The following is a 19,213-nucleotide window of genomic DNA, read 5'->3' as shown; positions in this document are numbered from 1 at the left end:
AAATTACACAATTGATATAGTTCATTCTTAGAAGAAGAGTGGAAATACTAAACAAAACTAACTTACTGCTTTTATTTCATTTCTTGGTACTGGTACATTCTACCAACACTCTCTACCTTTGGTTCACCATTAAGTAAGGAAGGACGAAAAGGAAAAGGAACTAAGGGTTATCCTATCTTTCCTTATCATTTCTAGCATAATTGCCTAATAGAGAGCCAACACAGTTTTCCATGGTCATTTGTGTCTCCCAGATTGCCACTGTCTTTCTTTCACATTCAAAGCAAATTCTGGTTCAACAAAAGCATGGCCTCTCAGGGATATCAGCACCCCTACTTGGTCATAGGCATAATACTTAACCTTGTACTTGTCTGAATGTCATTGAACTCCCACACATTGTTCATTCACTGGAATTCTGTGTTCATGGAGCATGTTAGTTGCATTAAGTCAATGGAGTGACAAGGTAAGATGGACACATACATTAAATGTACCACCTCTGTGCAATGCATGTTCCATTGTCCCTCTGGACTTCAATTATATAACAGAATCTCAAAGATAAAATTATTAACAATTTCAAGACAGTGATAATAGCATTGGGCCCTTCTTAGCACAGGGCCCTGTGTTACTGCACAGGTCATAAAACTAGACCTACTTATAAGGTTTATTAGGACAGAAAAGTTTCATTTTTCTTTAATAAGAGGAAGAACAGAAACTATGTTTGTTAAGGATCTACTATGTGCTCAGCACTAAGTTAAACCCTTCATATACTCTACTTTGTTTAATTTAATAATTTATAATTTATATCTTATAATAATATTTTTATTTAGAATTTATATTTGTATATAAATAATTTATAGTCATTTGTATTAAAGTAATTTAATTTCATTAATGAGATATTACTTAACCCCATTTACAGAGGAGGCATATTGGGGATTTTAGGGGCTAACTGAACCCTTTCCTAGGAATAACAATGTCTTTTAAGAAAATAGAAAAGTATTCCATCAAAATGAAGAAGAAAGAAGGCCTAGGTCCCCCCCCCCCCCCCGAATAATGATTCCCATCCCAAGAGAGCAGTGAAGGGCAATTCCAAAATGACAGCCACATAGCTGTTCTAGAGAGACCTGGTAAATATTGGAGCCAGGGTGGGAGTGGAATGACTCAGGGAAAAGATGAGAATAAATAAAATAGATAATATGGCTGGGAGTTTAGAAAACCTTGAGGATAAATCAAAGACATTTGATAAAGTGTAAAAAGGAGAATCTATTTGAACAGGAACATTCTCTATTGAGTGGCACAGGGGTAGTAACTCAAATCCCACAACAAAATGTGCTCCTGGCATATCGCTTGGCTCTACAATGAACAATTGACATGTATGCCTGTATCTGTTCTGAACCTTCAGGAAGCAGTGGTCAAGTCACAGTTAGAAGTGCAAGAGATGTACTAGATGGGGATGCAGATAAAAGATAAAGGGAAGAGGGAGTGGGAATAAGTAAAGGAAAAGAAGAAAGAAAGAGGTTTGAGTAAAAAGAGCCCAGACTATGGTACCACTCAAAAAACTCAACCAGCCCCAAAGGGAGCCAAAAAGCAAAAACTGCCTTTTGCATGAGTCTCATGCTGGGCAGAAATGGCCCGCACCTAGAAACCCAGCCATGCTCAATCTTTGGTTATAGTTGCTCAGAGTGAGTCAGGAAGAGTGTATACCCTGTTTGAACACTTTCACGGCTCTCAAATGCACCACAGCTGACTGTACTCTTGCTGCAGAACTCTCTAAAAAAAACTGAGTCTCATGCTTCCTTCAATATATACAATAGTCTGACCCAGACCTCAAAGGACACCAATTCAAGGCTGTATACAATTGTTGCATCAGCTCAAAATCCAATTGTTTTCAAAGATATGCACTCCTTTGTGTCAAGTGCAGAGATGGTCTAGTCATTTGTTACCAACTCAAAAAAGGGGGGGGCGGTGGAGTAGTTCCTTACCTGATATACAAATCATTGGGGAGGTATAGGATAACCACAATAAAAGCTCTCTAATTATCAAATATCTTTAGTGATATGAAATACATCTTATGTGCAAAAACCTCACGAAGATGACTCATTTACATTATTTTCTTACTTACATTTGAATAACACAGTCATGGTGCTAAGTGCCTCTCAGAATCATCCATAACTGAGACTGACCGCTCTAGTATCCTTGAGTTCTTACCTCTCCCCAACAGGGTAGCTATGTCTGCACCAAGACTTAGGACGGGAAAACAAAGGCAAGTTCAAGGACCAAAAGGGTTCATGATAATGGATATACTAGATTAAAAGCATATATAATTGTGTGTCTTTAAAATTATTGAATATGGGCATAATTTTATGACAAAACTTATATGTGATACATATATACTTAAATTAAAAATTAATCTTAACATTGAAAAAATAATGGTCCTATATTGTAAAAATTCCAAGAGCTCATAAAGGTCTTAGCCAATCTAGAAGATGTCAGTTCTGCTATCTCCTTGTCCATTTTCCTCACAGGTCTCTGGTTTTGCCCTCTAGGGGCTTCTTTCTTGTCCATTATCCTTCTTAGATTCATCTAAAATGAGTGCAGCTTTCACAACCTACTTCTAACCAGTGTAAGTTTGTAGATTTGAAAGTTGCTTTAGAGGTTAAAAAAAAATCACAAGTTTCTGCAGCCAGGGCATGTGAGGTATTTGGCAGTAATAGTCCTTCAAAAACTCACTAGGCTTCAAGTTCTTTTGTTTTCAAGGGATAAACACAGCCAAACACAACCACAGATGGTTTCAAGGCTTGAGGATTGACATTTTATTTACTATCTCTATGCTATGCCTATAACACTCTGGCACAACCAGCAGCTATTGGAAGCCAACTGAGATTTGGGTGGCAAGGCAACACTCTTCATCTCCTATCCACAGCTAGAAAGGTTCCCATAGTCTAACAGTGATGCTTGAAAAGGTTTAGGGCCCTATTCTTTACCTCTGCTAAAACTGACAGTTCTATAACTGCTTGAATTTGAATTACAGAATCAGTTGACTTTTTCAACTGGGCAAGTCCCCAAATTACCAAGCCCTCAGCCATCTAAATTGCCTAAGGCTCAAAGTCTCTCAGCAGAGTTATATCCCTTTGCATTTCTACTTGCAAACTAGCTAGTTCTAGCCTGAGCTCTCCTCTCTGTGGTAGGGCCTTTGGAAAGAGGTAGGGAACAGTCAACAGACATCGAATTTTTCCCACCCCTAGAGAGCCATGGGCTCACTTGGCCCATAATCTGCCACTCCAGACATCAGAGGTATACTTGCCACTGTTTTGCTATGCCATTAAAAAAAAAAAAAAAAAAAAAAAAAAATACTCTTTTTACATTGTGCAATGTCTTTATCCTTGAAGCCATCAAACAAATTCACCTATTTAAGTTTCTGTTATATGCAGTACTCCATATGCACGTAGCAGATTTTAAATTAATTAGGATATAGGTTTAGCTGCATGAAATAAGAAACCTGTGTTTCTAGCTTTGAAAAGATAGATCATTTCTCTCCCATAGCAGCAGGATAGAGGTAGGGGGGACAAAAAGTATAGCCCTTCCTCTAAGGACATGTCTTTGGAAGTATCACTTTCAAAGTATCATTTTTCCCTCACAAACCCTAGGCTAGAACATTTCACATAGCCACAGTTAAATGAAAGGAAAGCTGGAAATGGATGGCCGGGCACCCCAATAATCCAAATACTCTCCTGCTGGAGAGTTAAGGAAAAATCCCTGGGGAAAAAGGAATACAGGATAACCAGTCTCTTCTGCCACTCTTCCCCAAGTCATGTACCTATTCAAAGGAGAGCATCCAGACTAATTTTCCTAAGACAGGATTATTCCCATAATTTGCTTTCACCAAGACTAATGAACCTTTATGCCCAGCACATAAAAAATTAGTTTCTCTATGTCCTGACTTTCAAGGATCCTTAACCCTTTTTTTCAAAGCTAAGCTCAAATCTCATCTTTTTCATAAAAATCTCAGGCACTTCAGCCTGGTATCTCCATTCTCTGTACTCTCAGTAAGGCCGTTTAGCATTTGATTATTCTCTAATTTTTAGTATGCATATGTTTTGCCCATAAAGAATGATGGTCATTATGAGAAAGTTCCATGATTTATCATCCTTTTTTTGTTTTTGTCCCACAACACATATTAAAGTGTAATAATACAGAGATTGCTTAATAAATAATTATTGATGGATCAGATTCCTAAGTCATTAAACATGCAATAATTACAAGGGCAATAACTCAAATGTACAACAAAGAATTTTTATTTTTTTAATATCACAGTTCTGTAAATGTACTGTTTGGAATTAGATCAAATAAGTTTATAAAAGCTCACAGAGACATTATTTCATTTTAAAAACATGTATTTCTGGGGTCCCAAGGTGGCTCAGTTGGTTAAGCAACTGATTCTTGATTTCAGCTCAGGTAAAGATCTTGGGTCAAGATCCCACATCTAGACATTGGGGAGGGTATGTGCTATGGTGAGTGCTGTGAAGTGTGTAAACTTGGTGATTCACAGACCTGCACCCCTGGGGATAAAAATATATGTTTATAAAAAATTAAAAATTAAAAAAAAAAATCCCAAGTCTGGTTCCACACTTAACCCAGAGTCCGCTTGAGATTCTCTCTTTCCCTCTCTCTTTGTCCCTCCCCCCACCCAGGCACTCGCTCTCTAAATAAATAAATAAAATCTTAAAAAAAAAAAAACACATGTTTTTCTTCTTTAATACTAAAGTATAAGAACTGACAAAAATACTAGAAATATAAGTAGGTAAGTAAAATCATCTTTCATCTCTATAAACATATATTAGACCTAATAATACTCAAGTATATATTCTTCAATGAAAGATATGACTTCAAACATTTCAAGAAGCATTCCATGCACAGGGTTTGAATTGTCAGAAAATAATTAGAGTATTTTCTTAAGCAGTATTAATGATCTTTCTTACTTGTATCTAACAGGACTTCATCAAGCCTGCTAAGATTCTTCTCTCTATACTACTTTTACCAAGGCATATACTTGAGCTGATTTCATTCTTTCAGGATTTGCTATAGAAAAGTTCATGGCTTTCAGAAGTATAGTGACAAATGACACCCATCTATAGTCATAAAAAAAAGCACAAAGTATTTTTATGTGTTTCATTTTTCTAGTCTCTGGGTTATAAGCATCAATAATACAAATTTTCAAGTAAAAAGGGACACATACTATATATGTTTTGATATGTTTTATAGTCTTCACAATTTCTGGCAAGGGAAAATAAAATACATTTTCTCAACTTTCAAATAAAATTTCCAAAAGATGTATTTTCTCTTTAGAATGTTAACCATTAATTTATATCTACCCCATCTTATGTACATCACAGAATTATGAAAATGAATGGAGAAATAAATTTGGAAAAAAAATTGAGCTCTTGAAAGGAATAGCATTAATAACATTATATGAAAGTGAAATAATATTTTATTTAGAAATTTAAGATTTATTTTGAAATAGAAGTCACTCCACCTTTGTATTGGATATACATAGGTATTTCTCAGAATCATTACTTTCCATATCAGTAAAAATCAGATTATCAATTTCTTCCTTTTTCTCTGTAAAGGATCCTAAGGTCCAAAGTATTTCCTTGAAATGGTCTCTTCTCTATATTAAGAAATAGCACATTCCACTGAGTAAATGGCCACCCACTTTTTTGAAAGGGGGAATCACAGGTATGAAGACTGCTCATGAAAAACTTGAAGGGAACACACCCACCCACAATAAGCAAGAGAACTGCAAAAATGAACACAACGCATAATACAAATCAAGAGGCAGTACTATACTGATAAATAGCCCTATTCCAATACTTTTGACTTATAGAACTGCTATAACTAATGTAACATTTTCCATATTGGCATTTGACAGTATTAGAAAACTAGAGAAAGAACTGATGCCTAGGCAAAATGTGAGTAACTATGAAATCCAGGTGAGAAGTATATGGGTATTTTTTTTAATCACTCACTAATCTTTTATAGTTTTTTTAATTGAAATAATAAATAGTTGCTTTATCCCAAAGTTTCAATCATTTCCATGTCATCAACTAATAGTTCCTTCCCAACCAGAACTTGGACCAGCAAAGGAATTGACTTTATCACTCTTATACCTATTAAAAATGAACTGACTGAAACAGGGTCTGACTTCAACTGAATAACCCAACTGACAGATCTCTAGATAAAGGAAAGCCCGATTTTCTTCATCTCTTGCCTCTGTGCAATTTTTGTGATCTATTTCAAGAATACATCTCACATGAACCATAGACCTATACCCCTGAAACAAATAATACATTATATTTTAATAATAAAAAAAAGAATACATCACACATATTCATTTGCCTGAGGAGTCTCTAATACTCTCCAATATCATTTATGTCAACTCCTCCAAAGGATTTCTTGGGTACTTCTAGGTATAGGTTTATAGATTTCTAGAGAATACACCCTTTTCATAGATACATATTTCTTCTTGCCTCATAAGACCTTTTCTTTTGATAGTCATGTTGAAGAAAAAGAGGGGCAAAACAGAGGTTTTATTCAAATGACTTCAACAGGCCACTCAGGGAGTATCTTACATCTTAAATTGATCTTTAAAATAATTTTAAATGTTAGCAAATATTTACTGAGCACTAACTATTGTCCTAGCTCTGGGCTAAGCACTTTAGTTGCATCTTTTAATTCTCATACTAATAATGACACTATGTTTACTGTGTCTGGAGAGAAAATTTACCTATTTCTCAGAGAGCCAGCATTTATGTTATTACTGTGTTTTTGCAAAATTTAGGAATTTACAGTGGTGTTAGCTCTAATCACTGGGGCTTATTTGAGGGGACTTTCTTGCACATTCAAAACCTCTTCATTTCCATTTCCCCTATGACCCATCTGCAATAGCCTCTGCCTCTTTACAAAACTGCTGAGGCCTGTCTACCCACATCTGTTTAGGCTGTAAAATCACTCTCCACAGATTTCTGTTTGTCTTATCACTGTGTTCCTCCAACAAACCCTCTTACTGCCACCCTGCACCCTGGGTTGCAGCCATCTATCTTTTATATACAAAGTAAGTGAAAACAAACTTCAGTTTCCCAAGAATTTCTTCATGGAGTATTGTTGTTACTTCCTGGAATTTATTTTTATCTCTTGATTCTACAGTTTCTCCAAGGTTGATTTAGGGGGAGCAAGCTGACCACCCTGGCTTATTCATCATCTTCATAAGAACCAGAAACCTTGATGTTGCTTCTTATCATTAAGAGCTACACTTATGAATAAAGACACAGTTTTTGTGACATTCCAAAGTTATCAGGCAGTGTTTATGTAATTAAACCCAGAGCCAGCTGAGGTCACATGATGAGATGACTAGCTCTAATAAGCCTGTGGTCAAGGCACATACAACACAAGCAGTCAGTCTATCTACATGATCCTCCCTTGGGCCAGAATGCACTTGAAAACAACACAGAGAACAGACTTGAAGTTACCTGTCTTCTCAGCCTACCTCAGGCTGCTGGAAACACACACATCAATGCTCTGAGCCACTCACAAAACTTAGGTATAGTTTTAAGTCCTGGCCTATAAATTTCTGTAGAACAAGCATCAGATAATTTTGCTAGGTCTTGATATCTGAAAATATTACATATAAAAGAGGTAAAGCTCTCATCCTCTACTGCATCAGCGGCACATTCTCCCTAAGCCTCTGGGTCCTCACTTGGCCCAAATACAGCAAAAGCCAGGGCCTGTATAATTCACAATTGAGCTGCAATGGCTGCACATCTTAGATGGTGGGACTCTGTTACTGTTGCTGTGGTCAGAATTTAATGAAATACCCTTAGCCTTGCTAAGGTCTGCACTTGCATGGCCCTCATACTGGCTGAATCCAGATTAGTTCCCTAATATTTGCCAAAGATGAAACTCTCACTTTTATTGAACATCTCACTTGTGATTTAGACAAGGACTGAGATGTATTTACTCAAAGCAAGTTTGGTCCATATTAAAATGGCTACTTAAATAAAAACAGCCACTCACCAATGGACAAAGCTTCCATAAGCTGTACCACATCCATCAGGGTGATAACTGCACCTATCAGGAATGAAAGAAGAGACTTCATTATTAAAGCCTTAGACATTAAAAGGATAATAAATAAATATTATGAGTAATTTCATGCCAAGAGATCCAAAAGTTACAAGAAACTAGATAAAAATCTTTTTAAAAAATACAGCATACCAAACCCACTAGAAAAACGAAATCCAAATAACCACATAAGGTATTTGAATTTGTAAATTATTTCTCACAAAGAAAACTTCAGTCCAGAAATGCTTCACCAGTAAATTCCATCAAATATTAAGAAGAAATAAACCATTATACAATCTCTTTCAAATAACCTAGAAATACTTCCCAACTTCTTTTATGAGATGATAATAATCCTGAATCCAAAACTGGAAAAGAACTATTATTTTGGGGGGAGGCCTACAGATTAAAATGCTTGAGAACAGGAAATAATCAATAAACCTAAAACACAACCTACCAAATGGGAGAAGATAACTGCAAATGACATATATGATAAAGAGTATCCAAAATATATTAAAAAAAAACTTATTAAACTCAACACTCAAAAAACAAATAATCTAGTTATAAAAGGGGCAATATAAAATTAACAACACAAGAAACAACAGGTGTTGGCGAGAACCGGAGAAAGGGAAACCCTCTTATACTGTTGGCGGGAAGGCAAACTGCTACAGCCACTCTGGAAAACAGTATGGAGCTTCCTCAAAACAGTTAAAATTAGAAGTACCCTATGATCCAGCAATTGCACTACAAGGTATTTACCCAAAGAATACAAAAATACTAATTCAAATGGATATATGCACCTGATGTTTATAGTAGCATTATCAATAATAACCAAATTATGGAAAGAGCCCAAAGTCCAACAATTGATAAATGGATAAAGAAGATGTGGTATATAAATACAATGGAATATTATTTGGCCACAAAAAAGGATGAAATCTTGTCATTTGCAATGACTTGGATGGAGCTACATGGTATTATACCAAGCAGAATAAGTCAGTCAGAGAAAGACAAATACCACATGATTTCACACATATGCAGAATTTAAGAAACAAACAATCATAGGGGAAAAAGGAGAGAGGCAAAACAAGAAACAGACTCCTAACCACAGAGAAAAAACTGATGGTTACCAGAGGAACAGTGGGTGGGAATGGGGTAAACAGGAGATGGGGATTAAGGAGAGCACTTGTTATGATGAGCAATGGGTATCCTATCCAACACCTGAAACTAACATTACACTGTATGTTAACTAACTGGAATTTAAATAAAAACTTTAAAAAAAAAGAGGAAAGAAAATTTTAAAAAGCACTTAAGAACATAGACATAGAAATCCTCAACAAAGTAGTAGCAAATTAAATCCATCAATATATAGAAAGGATAATAAAATATGACTAACTGATACCAGGAATGCAAAATTTAACATGGGAGAATCTAATCAATATAGTTCCCATTACCATAGTAAAAGAGGAAATACTGAGTAATTCTCTCCTAAGATCAGGAAAAAAGTGTATGTTTTCACCACTTCTATTTCACAGTGTATGGGACAGTTTAAAAAGACAAAAAGAATGTGTGAAAGACAGAAAGACAGACACACAAATTAAAAAGGAAAATGTAAAACTGCTTATTCAAAGATATGATTGCAGAGAGATTTCAAAATCTTAAGACATCTATTTTTTAAGATTTTATTCATTCATTTTTATTTATTTGAGAGAGAGGGAGAGCACATGCACACCTGTGAGCACAAGCAGGGGGAGGGGCAGAAGGAGAGGGAGAAGCAGACTCCCTGGGGAGCAGGGTGCCTGATGGAGGGCTTGATCCCAGAACCCTGAGATAATGACCTGAGCTGAAGGTGGAGGGTTTTTAACAGACTGAGTTAACCAGGCTCTCCAGAAATCTATTTTTAATAGGCTATCTTTCAGAGCTCTCTTAGGTTTACGGAAAAATTGAAGAGAAAGTATAAAAAAAATTCCTACATGCCCCTTCACAGTTTCACATATAGTTTTCCCTATTACTAACTTCTTGCATTTGTGTGGTCCATTTGTTATAATTCTTGAACCAAGACTGATAGACTATTATTAACTAAAGTCCATAGTTTACATTACGGTTCGCGCATTGTGTTCTACAATTCTATGGGTTTCAACAAATATATAATGTTGCATAACCCCAACACATACTCATTTAAAATAATTTTACGACCAGGGGTGCTTGGATGACTCAGCTGGTTAAGCGTCTGCCTTCGGCTCAGGTCATGGGTCCTAGAGTCCTGGGATTAAGTCCCACATTGGGCTCCCTGCTCAGCGAGGAGCCTGCTTCTCCCTCTCCTTTGCCCGTCCCCCCATCTCTTCTATCTCTCTCAAATAAATAAAATCTTTTAAAAAATAATTTAAAATAATAATTTATCACCCTAAGAATACTCTGTGTTCCACTTATTCAATGTTCCTTCCCACAAACCCCTGGCAACGACTAATCTTTTTACTGTCTCCATAGTTTTGGATTATTCTAGAATGTCATATAGTTGTAATCATAGCCTATTTGGGTTGACCTCTTTTACTCAGTAATATGCATTTAAGGTTCTTCCATGTCTTTTTACAGCTTGATAGCTCCTTTCTTTTTAGTGCTAAATAATATTCTATTGTAGGATCTGTCAAAGTTTGTCCATCCAATAACCTATTGGGATGCAATAGCAGCAATAACCTATTGGCTGCTTTCAGTTTCTGGTGATTCTGAATAAAGCTGCAATAAACATTCATGTGCAGGTCTAGGAGTAAATACCTAGAAGCATGGTTCTGGGATCACACGGTAAGCCTATATTTAGCTTTGTAAAGGAGTGTCAAACTGTTTTTTAAAGAGTCTGTACCATTTTTTTCTTTCTACCAGGAACGAATGAGATTTTCTGTTGCCCCACAACCTTGCCAGTATTTAGTGTTGTCAGTGTTTTGAATTTTATCCAAGAACCAATTTTTTTAAATTAAAACTAACAAGTAAATTTAATAAAATTATTGGACTCAAGGTCAGTATACAAAAATAAATTGCATTTATACATACTATCAACAAGCAATTAGAAAACATTTAAAAATACTATTGATGGGTGCCTGGGTGGCTCAGATGGTTAAGCATCTGCCTTCAGCTCAGATCATGAACCCAGGGTCCTGGGATCGAGTCCCACATCAGGCTCACTACTCCTTGGGAGCATGCTTGTTCCTCTGCCTATGCCTCTCTCTCATGAGTAAATAAATAAAATAAAATAAACACATTTTTAAAATTAAAAAAATAAAATACTACTGATAATAGCTTTAAAATGGGTACTACTGATAATAGCTTTAAAATGGTTAAGAATAAATTTAATGAAAAGTGGATGAAGCCTCTACATTGAAAACTAAATATTTCCTGAGAGAATTTAAGGAAGGCCTAAATAAATGGAGATATATGCCATGTTCATAGATTGGAAAACTCAACATTATTAAGATATAAATACTTTCCTAAATTGATCTATATATCCAATTCAATCCCAAAGTCCCAGGAAGACTTTTTAAAGAAATTGACAAGCTCATTCTAAATTTATATATAAATTCAAAGAATCTAGAATAGTCAAAACAGTTTTGAAAAAGAACAAAGATGGGAGATTTACACATTCTGATTTCAAGGTTTACTATAAAGGTACAGTAGTCCTTACAATGTGATCTTGGTCTAAGGATAGACAAGTAAATCAATGAAACAAAATTGAGTCCAGCCATAAGCCTACCTGAAAATGGTCAATTGATTTTCAACAAAAGGTACTAATGTGATTCAGAGAAGAAAGAAAGGTCATTTTAATAAATGGTATTGAAACAACTGAATCTCCTCAAGAAAGAGAAAGAAAATAAATAAATAAAAGAATTCTGACCACTACCTCATACTATGCTCAAAAAAAGTGGGAGAGTACTTCATGACTTTGGAGTAAAGAAAGATTTCTTAGACCAGATCCCCAAAAAAATCACTAACCATAAACTTAGAACATTAATAAATCTTATTTCATCAAAATTAAGAATTGTTGCTCTTCAGAAACACCATTATGAAAATGAAGACAGTCACAGTCTGAGGGGAAAATATTCCCATAATATATACCTAAGGATTGCTATGAAACGCATATGAAGAATTCTATGTTAATCAAGGCTGGATCAAAGAAACAGAACCACTAGAAAGTATGTGTGTGTGCATGTGCATGTGTGCACACAGGCAGGGAAAGAGACATTTTTATTATATGAACCTCAAAAAATTATGGGAGAATCTCTGTGAATCTGTTGCCTCTACATCTGACACTAGAACATGAGATCATCAGATAAAACAGTCATGCAGTAAAGTCAGATGTGAAATGAGGGAAGTAATGACAAAGGAATCTGCAAATTTGAGTTAGAACCCCTAAGGACAAACTGGAACCCTTGTAGATCTCTCACCACTTTCAAGCTTCTAACATCAGTGATTAGGAGATGCATTAGTCTGCGAGAGCTGCCTTAACAAAGTACTAAAAACTGGGTGGCTTAGAAAAGAAATTTATTGTCTTAGTTCTAGAGGCTAGAAGTCAGAGATCAACCTGTTGGCAGGTTGCTTCCTCTTGAGGGCTGAAAAAGCATCTGGTCCATGCCTCTCAGATCTTAGCTTCCTAGTTTCTGGTGGTTTGCTGGCAATCTTTGATGTTCCTGGCTTCTGTTGAACCACTCTAATCTCTTCCTTCATGTTCCTATGGTATTCTCCCTGCAGTGTACATGTCTGTCTTTGTGTCCAAACCCTCCCTTTTTATGAGAACACCAGCTGTATTGGGTTGCAACCCACCCTAATGACCTCATTTTAGTGTATCTCTGTAACGACCCTATCTCCAAGTGAGGCCACATACTGAGGGACTGAAGATTAGGACTCCAGCATATCTTCTGGAAGGATAATTCAACCCATCACAGGAGACAAACATGTAGCCAGTCTAGGATTCAGGGTCCGGTAGAAAAGCCTCGCTGCACAAAAGGAGCTACAAGTCAGCTGCTGTCTCATGTCAGCAAGGTAATCGGCAAATAAGCAACAACGTGCTATCCGCTTTGCTCTAACCTTCCACAAATGAAAAGAAGAATGGCTATTTCTTCACATTTATATCCCAAATTCTGTGCAAATTTCCTCCTGTGGTCTACAGTAATCAGAACTGTGCAGGGCAGGGAATCCTCCGAATAGTAGTTCCAGCTTAGGTAAATTGCCATAACACAAATGCACTGCAAATTCATACAACTCAGTGCAGATAGAATGGAGCCTTTTAAAAAATAGATAAAATGTTTTAGTTGACCTTTTACAATATGATACACAAATAGCCAGTGAACACATAAAATGGCATTCACTCTTATTAGTCTTAAGTAACTGCAGATCAAAGTTACAAAATAACTACTGATTAGTTTATATTAAAACAAAAAACTGGGGCACCTGGGTGGCTCAGTGGATTAAGCCGCTGCCTTTGGCTCAGGTCATGATCTCAGAGTCCTGGGATCGAGTCCCACATCGGGCTCTCTGCTCAGCGGAGAGCCTGCTTCCCTCTCGCTCTCTGCCTGCCTCTCTACCTACTTGTGATCTCTCTCTGTCAAATAAATAAATAAAATCTTAAAAAAAAAAAAGATGAAATGTGTAGTTAGAGGGGCTCACACTTAAACATTACATTAAAAAAAAAAAAACTGGTAATATCAAATGTTGATGGGGATGACTTTTTCAGTTTATTTCAACTTGAAACACACAAAAATATTTTATCCATCCAATATTTTAAATGGACCTTTATATTAGAGTAATAGATAATGTTAAAATGCTTTTATATCTCATTCTCTTAATTACCAAGTAGGGTGGGTATAGCAGTGGATAGGCAGAATAATGGCCTCCTGAAATGTCATCTTAATCCTCAGAACCTGTGAATCTGTTAGAATGCGAGGCAAAGGGGAACTAAGGTTGCAGAGGTAAGTAAAGTTGATAATCACCTAGCCTTAAGTTAGAAAGATTATCCTAGATTTTCCATTGGGGCCCAATATAATCACAAAGTTCCATAAAAGAGGAAGAGGGAAGCAGAAGAATGAGGGTCAGAGAGATGTTACAGTGCTAACTTTGAAGGTGAAGGATGAAGAAAAAGTCAATAAATGTGAGCAGTTTCTGGAAGCTCGAAAAGATTAAGAAATAGATTCTCCCCTAGAGCCACCAATATGGAATGAAGCCCTGCTCTCATTTTGATTTTGGCCCCATGAGGCCTATGCAGATTTCCGACCTACAAAACTGTGAAATAATAAATTTGTTTTTTAGCTATTAAGTTCATGGTAATTTGTGATGACAGCCATAGAAAACTAATATGAGCAGGTATTATGATGTTCATTTTATATATAATAAAGTCAACATGGGACCCAAAAAACTACAATCAGTAAGACCCAGACTTGGAACAGGTCATGACTTTCTAATAAGGGAGTCATCTACATTTCCCTCTCAAAATTTCATGGACTTGAAATGCAAAAATATAACATCAGAGTATCTTAAATAAATACTTGCTCTGTGCAAAGATATGTTAACTATCTAGCCAAAAATTTCAGTTTAAAGAATTTAACCCAGGACCTAGAAGACATTAGAGCCTACCACACATACCAGCAATTTTAAACAATTTTAAATTGATTATGTTAATGAGTCTTCCCTAGCTTAGTGCCCAGAGTCTCAGTTTGTAAGATATCAAGTAAATCACCCTGACTTTTTTCAAGAATTAGAAAATGGTTCAGAGAAGTAAAATGCCCTATTTGGACAGTAGGTCAAGTGTCAAAGTTAATTTATCTTTTGAAAAACTGACTTAATACATTAAATTATGAAGCAATCTAGAATATCCTCTAGGGCTTCTTATTCTCAACAACATAATTAAGTAAGTTAAGAAGTAAATATAGGGGAGAGAAGAGCAACTCTACATTTCAACTCCATGGGGCATAATTCACATCAAAGACATGTGAGTAGTGACCCTTAGAATCGTGTAATGCAGTGTTCCTGAGGGGTCAAAGATAAAAAAAAAAAAAAAAAAAAAAAAAAAACTTTTTTAGGACTGTATATTTTTTCTGCCTGTCATACTCATAAACTCTGTCCTTATCTGTAGATGGAAAAGGTAGCCAGTTAAACACTGTGATTTATGGAAGGAAGAAGAAGACATCAGAAAGTATAAAATTCAACCTTGGGGCGCCTGGGTGGCTCAGTGGGTTAAGCCACTGCCTTTGGCTCAGGTCATGATCTCAAGGTCCTGGAATCGAGTCCAGCATCGGGCTCTCTGCTCTGTGGGGAGCCTGCTTCCTCCTCTCCTTCTCTCTGCCTGCCTGTTTGCCTGCTTGTGATCTCTGTCTGTCAAATAAATAAATAAAATCTTTAAAAAAAAAAAAAGTGTAAAATTTGACCTCTTTTCTTTGTATTGAGGCTCTTTTAATTCCAAATAAATTTTTATTACTTTTGTTAATACTTGCACAAATACTACTGATTTATTATAGAAAAAAATTTAAAACACAAAGGAAAAAATCCATAATTCTATCATGTATAGGGGCTTCTTCTAGCCTCCTTTAGATAGTACATACCATCACCCATACTAGGTCTCTCCCTTGGTAGTTGTGACCTCTGTGGTCACTGAGATGATGATGTCTAAGGGATGTTACTGTCCTCCTGATGCTACTGTGGCCTCATAAGACAGGCAACGATACCACCAGTCAATCTCAAGGTATGTAATTTTTTACCATGACATACATATATATCAAGAAATCACTTCTTGGGGCACTTCGGTGGCTCAGTCAGTTGAGGGTCTGACTTTTAATCTTGGCACAGGTCTTGATCTCATAGTCGTGAGTTCATGCCCCACATTGGGCTCCATGCTGGGCTTGGAGCCAATACACATTAAAGGAAAAAAAAAAGAAAGAAAGAAAAGAAATCACTTCTCATAAAATAATATTTCCCAATTTTCCCAGGTCCTGCCAACACAAGCCCTACCCCTACAATTCTATTTTATATTATTTTATAGGGGTAGAATCTTTATCAGAAGAAATGAGAGGAGTCAGGAAACTTCATCCCCAATTTGAAAATGCTTTTGTGCAAGCATCACTTTCCATCTTCTTGAAAGTTCCTGGCCTCTAGTGAGGTTTAACATCTTCCCCCAAAACACTACATCGTGATTTAATGATAATCCAATACCAAGGGAGTGGATAGCTGGGATTCTATGGCCAGGATCAGTACAATGGATATACAAATATATTAAATAAAGACCACATCTCAAGTTGGAGAAGGTGAAAAGCCTTCTTAAGCAATAAAGAAAGATAGGTTTACATGAGTGGCCCAGTAGCACAAGGTTTAAAAAGGTAGCTTTAAAAACACCTAAATGTGAAAAACTTGAGAAAAACAAAGGGAAGAAAACATCAAAATCTCCCCAATCCCAACTGATTATTCTTTCTTTTAAGCCTCTAGAATGTATTATTACAAATGCGAGAATGAAAATAAAATTATGATTTTTCCATGTTAATAAATATTATTCTCCAACATGAATATAATCTAATTCATGGATATAATTTGCTCAACCACTCTCAACTGTTAGACATTTAAAGCTTTCCCGGTTTTTGCTATTATAAGCAGAACTATAATAAACACACTTATATGTAAGTCTTTATACATCTTCCATTCTTTTATAAACTTTTGAGCTAAGAAGTGTGCATTTTAAGGGTTTCATTACACATTGCCTATATAATTATATGTTACATAATTCATATTGACTTCCCAAAAGTTAGTACACTCATTCCAACATTGCATTTGAATACTTGCTTACCTACAACTTTCCCATAATTAGGTATTAAAATTATGAATTTTTAACTAATTTTATAAGTATGCAGTGCTAGTGCCTTATTTTGCCCACTGGCCATAGTTTGCCAACCCCTGCTCTAAGGGATTCAGAAGTAGCACTTGCAGAAAAGCAACTACTAGGCCAAGGGAATGCAAGCAATGAAAAACTAAGAACTTTGAAGAGAGCAAGAGCTACCACAGGAATAGATGGTCAGAGGGGAAGAAACTTGCCAGAGGGCATTTGCCATCTGATCTGTGTAAGTGTCCCAGCCAGGTAGGAAGATAGCTACCAGAAGGTGCAACCACAGCTACCACTGACACAGGGGCCAGGTGAGAGGCAGGAGCTGGTCCATGAATGCCACTGAAGAGAGCCCCATTGGGCCATCTCCACACAGAACCACTGCCTTCCACAATGAATAAAAACAAATGAGAATCAGAACTTGGAAGGGAAGTGCCTTCCTGCCACCATCACCTTGACAAGGTCCCAGCAGCACCATGTATTAACAAAGATTAATATCAAGCCAGCTGGCAGAGAAGAATATTTACAGGGTTCAGTTCCAGTTTCACATAGCAGGGCATGGAATGTTGATTTGGGGCTGAAAGACAATAAATTAAAAACTGGTATATAGGTATAAGTTTTTCTGAGTAATCCAACTTGATTCAATGGTAACGCTTAAACAATATAGAAGAACGGAAACTTAGCATGTCCTTTTAATCTAAATATCAAGAGTCTTAACAGGACTTTTGACAGACTGTTAGAGTCACTGGTAAATATCCAGATTACCAACTATGGTAAATTGATTCTTTGAATAATTCCAATTCTTCACTTCACCCTTTATCAACATCTTTTGCCATATATCCTTGCAGTTCTCTTCCCTAAAAGTTCAGAATCCATCTTCTTATCAAGGTATTGCAACTTGCTTGAGCAATGAGATATAACAGATGTGATGCAAATAGAAGCTGGAAAAAAATATTTCTATGACTCTGCCTGCCTCTTGTCCTCTGCCATTGTCATGAAAACATGTCTAGGCTAGCTTACTAGTGGACAATAGACACATAGAGTGAAGCCAAGTCCTCCAAAGGAATAAGAATCGACCAATAGCCTGCCAATGCCCCATCATGGGAGCAAACCTAACCAAGAACAAGAGCTGCCTAACTGCCTTGTGTAGCCAACCACAGACACCTGGGCAAGCCCTGCAAAGCCCAGCCCACACCAGGGAACACTACAGATTTATGAGCTAAATAAATGCTTATTGTAAACTACGGGGGGGGGGGGTTGGTTGCTTGTTATACAGCATTATACTGTTAATAGGTAATTGATACCCAGCCCTTTTGTATGTTAATAAAAGAGAGTAATATGATTTATGCACCACACAGGTATATGGATAGTTGATGTTTCACTATGAAAGTTGAGATTGTTTCCTATTTTTCCACATTAAAAATATCCAACCTCGGGGCACCTGAGTGGCTCAGTCGGTTAAGCGGCTTTTTTGGCTCAGGTCATGATCCTAGGTCCTGGGATTGAGCCCTGTATCGGGATCCCTGCTCAGCGGAGAGCCTGCTTCTCCCTCTCCCTCTGCCTATTTGTGCTCTCTCTCTATCTCTTTGTCAAATAAATAAAATCTTAAAAAAAAAAAATCCAATCTCTGCTTTGAGGTAATGGGCAAGTGTATCGTAAGATAGGAAAACTTTTCTCAGGAACCATTTTTGAAGTTTCTAGGCATAAGAGAGTAAACTGCTGCAGGATCTGCTGAGGCATAAAAAAAGAACCCAGCATTTGCAGGCTAGAGGAATGAATATTTCCTTGTATCCTTAATCCCTCCAGTTCAACACTCCCTAGCACAAGCATACAGACATCCAAACTCACCAAGATTAGTTTAGTCCACCACCATCTTCCCAATGTATAAAAGATTACCCTGATATAAATCTCATGTACAACAGAGAAACATAAAAACTTTCTTTAACCCATTCTTAATAGGCCATTTCAGGGATGTCACCTTCAGTAGGGCACCTCTTTGCCACAGGTACTCCAGATTCTCATGCCATGCCCTGGCAGTCTCATGGCCTCCCATACTTCATCTCTCTCCCATCCCTGATTCTTTTCATCCTGCCATATATCAAATCTACGGTATCTACAAAATGCATAACAATGCAGACAATAGTGACCAATAATTTAGGGGCAATTGTATCTTACCAGGGTGGAGACAGAATTGTAGACATCAGTAGTAGAAGAGGAAGGAAGCTGGGTAGATATCTGGAAAATTAGAATACCTCCTTGGCATCC

The 19,213-nt window shown here is 36.7% G+C and overlaps 1 long non-coding RNA gene across 4 annotated transcripts in view; it reads right to left on the bottom strand.

Moving 5' to 3' along the window:
- LOC309864297 overlaps positions 1–19,213 on the bottom strand; it is a 316,849-nt gene that overhangs the window by 235,217 nt on the left and 62,419 nt on the right. For all 4 annotated transcript variants that reach the window (XR_014311438.1, XR_014311439.1, XR_014311440.1 and 1 more), the window contains one exon: positions 8,065–8,118. This is a non-coding gene — a long non-coding RNA (uncharacterized lncRNA). The remainder of the gene's footprint in view (positions 1–8,064; positions 8,119–19,213) is intronic.

This window comes from Mustela nivalis (genome assembly GCF_964662115.1).
Source record: "Mustela nivalis genome assembly, chromosome: 5".
NCBI lineage: Eukaryota > Metazoa > Chordata > Mammalia > Carnivora > Mustelidae > Mustela > Mustela nivalis.
This window is presented reverse-complemented; position numbering and strand designations above follow the sequence as displayed.